Source organism: Desmodus rotundus, chromosome 7 (genome assembly GCF_022682495.2).
Source record: "Desmodus rotundus isolate HL8 chromosome 7, HLdesRot8A.1, whole genome shotgun sequence".
Taxonomy (NCBI): domain Eukaryota; kingdom Metazoa; phylum Chordata; class Mammalia; order Chiroptera; family Phyllostomidae; genus Desmodus; species Desmodus rotundus.
The window spans coordinates 88,781,320-88,786,131 of record NC_071393.1 but is presented as its reverse complement, the minus strand read 5'-3'; the positions used below and the strand labels follow the sequence as shown (position 1 = coordinate 88,786,131).

The 4,812-nt window shown below is 41.1% G+C and overlaps 1 non-coding gene across 1 annotated transcript; it reads right to left on the bottom strand.

Moving 5' to 3' along the window:
- Window positions 1–670: 670 nt before the first annotated feature.
- Window positions 671–777, bottom strand: LOC112312061 (U6 spliceosomal RNA). The gene has a single exon (XR_002975516.2). It is a non-coding gene; the product is annotated as a U6 spliceosomal RNA (small nuclear RNA).
- Between the last annotated feature and the right edge of the window lie 4,035 nt (window positions 778–4,812).

The following is a 4,812-nucleotide window of genomic DNA, read 5'->3' as shown; positions in this document are numbered from 1 at the left end:
AAAAAAGTGGAGATAAAAATCTTTACCTCAAAGTATTGTTGAGAGGTTTAAAAGGACTAAAGTCCTTTCTGGCATCCATTTTGCTGGGTGCTGCTAAATCATCTCTATTTGGATTAATTTTGAGGATTATCCATGAACTTATTTAGCACATAGCTATAATTTTTTAAACACATCTTTTCCATTTATTCAGCATGTATTTGTAAATCTTCTACTGTGTGCAAGAAACTGGGATTCCAAGCATCTTCCTGGTGGTATGGCGTGTCCACACGGCCCATCCCAGGCTTTGGAAGAGACTGCCCAGGTGGACTTCACGTAGCAGTCCCCTAATTATTTAGGGGGCTTGCTGAGGTTAGGAATGCCATGTTCTTATTCCTCCCTCGTGCCAGAAATTCCAGTTTTCTCGAATCCAATTATATAATATCTGTAAGTTTCAGTTGTACAATATGATCTATATACATGTATATTTTGCAAAATGATTACTACAATAAGGTTTGTTAACACCTTCATTCCTTCACATATACAATTTTTTGTGTGAGTGTTGTGATAACATTTAAGACCTACTCTCTTAAAAACCAAGTAGATAACACAGTATTACTGACTATAGTTTCCATGTTGTACATTAGGTCTGCAAATTGTAGAGATGGGAGTTTGTACTCTTTGACCAACATCTGAACATTTGAAATGCTTCGTGAGTTTGCGTGTTGTCCCTTAACAGGGACCATGCTGATCTTCCCCCTATAGTTCCAATTTTGGCGTATGTGCTGCTAATGCGAGTATCATGTATAAATACGCATTTTTTCTTCAACAGAAAATATACATTTACATTATTCCATTTAGATTCTCACACAAAAATGTTTTAGGTGATTTGAATTATGCAGTTTTCCCTTCATGGAAAGAAAAATGTTTGTGCTTTCCCCCCATCCTAAAGCAAGAATGCAATGGAGTTCTGAGGAATATATTTATACTTTCTATTTATCCTTGCTTCAAAAGGGTTTAAGACAACTTTTTAAAAGATACAAACAGAAAATAGAAGCATAGGTAGATATACTTTGCCTCCTTGCACAACCAAAAGAAAGACAACAACAAATATAAAAACAAAAAATAACCAGAGCTGCCAGAAAATGAGGCAGTATGGAAGTCCGACAACCAAGGAGTTAAACAAACATTCATCCAGACCAGTAGGAGGGGCAGAGATGGGCAGCCAGAGCAGAGAGGACGCATGGCAGGGCAGTGGCTGGAGGACCAGGTGGGCAAGGAAGCAGCTGATGGATCGGCGCTTGTGTGCAGATAAACCAGGAGGAACAACTGGGGAGCAAGACAAACCACACAACCCAGGGATCCAGTGAAGGGAAGTAAAGCCTCAAAACCTCTGGCTATAAAAATCTGTGGGGGTTGTGGCAGCAAGGGAAGCTCCCAGCCTCACAGGAGAGTTCATTGGAGAGACCCCCAAGGTCCTAGAATGTACACAAGCCCACCCACCCAGAAATTTGTACCAGAAGAGCCAAATTTGCTTGTGGGTTGTGGGGAAAGTGACTTAAAGCTGGCAGAGAACCCAGAAAGTGGAATTTTCCCTCTCAGACCCCTCCCCCACATATATCGCCACAGTGCATCCAAGTGGGTTGCCCTGCAGTGGTGAATACCTAAGCCTCCACCCCTTACAATGTAACAGGTGCACTGAGACAAAGAAATATGGCCCAAATGAAAGAACAGATCAAAGCTCCAAACATAGAAATAAACGATGAAGAGATAGCCAACCCAGCAGATGCAGCGTTCAAAAGACTGATAATCAGGATGCTCACAGAAATGGTTGAATATGGTTGCAAAATGGAGGAAAAAGTGAAAGCTATGCAAAGTGAAATAAAGAAAAATATACAGGGAACCAATAGCAATGGGAAGGAAACTGGGAATTAAATCAGTGATTTGGAGCAGAAGGAAGAAATAAACACTCAACCAGAACAGTATGAAGAAACAAGAATTCAAAAAAATGAGGAGAGGCTTAGGAACCTCCAGGACAACTTTAAATGTTCCAACATCCAAATCATAGGGGAACCAGAAGGAGAAGAGGAAGAGCAAGAAATTGAAAACTTATTTGGACAAATAGTGAAGGAGAACTTCCCTAATCTGGCAAAGGAAATAGACTTCCAGGAAGTCCAGGAAGCTCAGAGAGTCCCAAAGAAGTTGGACCCAAGGAAGGAAATGCCAAGGCACATCATAATCATATTACCCAAAATTACAGATAAAGTGAGAATCTTAAAAGCAGCAAGAGGAAAGGAGACAGTTACCTACAGAGGAGTTCCCATAAGACTACCAGCTGATTCCTCAAAAGAGACCTTACAGGCAAGAAAGGGCTGGCAAGAAGTATTCCAAGTCATGAAAGGCAAGGACCTACATCCAAGATTACTCTGTCCAGCAAAGCTTTCATTTAGAATGGAAAGGCAGATAAAGTGCTTCTCAGATAAGGTCAAGTTAAAAGAGTTCATCATCACCAAGCCCCTACTACATGAAATGTTAAAGGGACTTATCTAAAAAAAAGAAGATCAAAACTATGAACAGTAAAATGACAAGAAACTCATCACTATCAACAACTGAACCTAAAAACAAACAAACAAACAAACTAAGCAAACAACTAGAACAGGAACAGAATCACAGAAATGGAGATCACATGGAAGGTGATCAGCAGGGAGGGGAGAGGGGAGAATAGGGGAAAAGGTACAAGGAATAAGAAGCATAAATGGTAGGTACAAAATAGACAGAGGGAGGTTAAGAATAGTATAGGAAATGGAGAAGCCAAAGAACTTATATGTACAACCCATGGACATGAACTAAGGGGAGGAGAAGTGCTGGCAGGAGTGGGGGTGCAGGTCAGAGGGGAATAAAGGAGAGAAAAAAAATGGGACAACTGTAATAGCATAATCTATAAAATACACTTAAAAAAATAACGATTGTTAATTTTTTTCCCTAAAAACAAAACCCAAAGAAGATACAAATGATGCAAGACATATCAAAAAGAAAATTTAGGTAGGGAAGATAGGGTAGGAAAAAGAAGGTGAATTGATGAATGAGGTGACACATCAAATACGTGTCGCATTGTCCTTCTCACTCCCCAGTCACGGGCCAGGTGTTTGGCTCCGAATTCTCAAGCCATCACTCCAAACCCTCTGCAGACAAAAGTTGAAGGTGATGACCCTCAAGCCAATTATTAGGGTGATCATCTCTATGAGTTCCAACCCTCGTTTTAACTTTTCCACTAACCCAAGGCTTTAGGCCCTCATCAACATTAGGGTCATTAAGGCTCTGTAGAGGGCACATGAATTATCACAGAAAACTATGTGCTCTTCAACATTCCAGCCAAATACAAAATGGATCAAGAAATAAGGAGGCCTCTTGCTGCAGAGGGGATGGTAGCTGGGTGGAAGAACTGGGCCAAGGTTCAGCCAGTCCACTGGTCCAGAAGCTGTAACCACGGCAACAAAAATGATGGCAGCTCTACTCCAACCAGCAATAACACCCTTAAGAGGCACCAGCAAAAAGGTGAGCCTGTCATAATTCTGGGCTGGGCTGTTGGCGAGGGAAGTTTATGTAATTTTTATGCATAATCACTGGGTGAAAATAAACAGCCTCTTTCATGTTAACCTTGCAAACCCATTTCGATACAGTAAAGGCAAGCGTCTGGCCGCACAGCCTGGTTGAGGCCAGGTGTGTGTCTCTCATATAGGAAACCTGTAGCCTGCCTCAGCTTCGCCTTTTATTTTTTATTTTTACTTTCTAGTAACAGTGCTGCATGGGACTTTCAACAAGAAAAGCCTGGAGGATAGTTGCTTTTGAAGCCACCGCTCTTGTCTGCCTCATTCATTTCAAACAGAGGAACTTCTCAAAGAGATGAAGCCCTGTGTACAAACAACAATGCCCACTGCATTCTCTTGCCATCAGCTGTGATGTGGTAGCTTTTGATTCCACACAAAAGCTGCCTTGTTTGAGAAAGTGATTGATGGTTCTTCTGAATGAAAGAGGCAATAAGAGCAAATGAGCAGGGCTCCTGGTAAGGCAAGGTACTTCAAGAGAATGGGCTTGAAAGCACTTAAAATAAAATGTAAACACAAGCCTCAATGAAAGTAAAAAGTATGAAAGGCATCGATCTGTTTCTGGTTGATAATTTGTAGTTCCTAAGGAGCGCCGTGCGTTTGTGCAAACACATGTACACGTCTTAGAGACATCTGACTGGGGAGTTGGACTTTCGGGTGGAAGGAAAAGAAGTTAAATCCAAATAGATGTCATAAAGCAAGGGGATCCAATTGAAGTAAAAAACACAGGCAGTCTGAGTTGGGTTTGCGGAAGTGGAACAGAAAACAATGCATTGAAAGCGATGGTAATGAGGCATCTCTGGATAGGAGTGAACATGTGATGTCTCTTCAGAAAGACAGGCAAAGCCCTGCAAAGACTTATTACAAACACTGTGTGCAGTGTTAGTACCTGCTCTGCATAAGCTCTGGGAGGTGGGCTCCTCTTCCCCTAAACCCTCGTCCTTCCCTTTTACCTGATAGAAACAAACCTGTTAAAAATTGGCATGAGAAATCCAGTCATATTAAATTAAAAAAAAAACTTATGTATAGTTGGCATACAGTGTCATATTAGTTTCAGTTGTAAAATATGGTGGTTTGAGATATACCTTACAATGGGATCACCACGCTAAGTCTAGTAATCATGTGTCAACATGCAGACTTTTCACAATACTGGATATATTCCCTTCACCTTTACCAGCATTGTCTCTATTGATTAAGTCACTTTCAGCTGGGCTTTCTGTTGCTTGAAGCT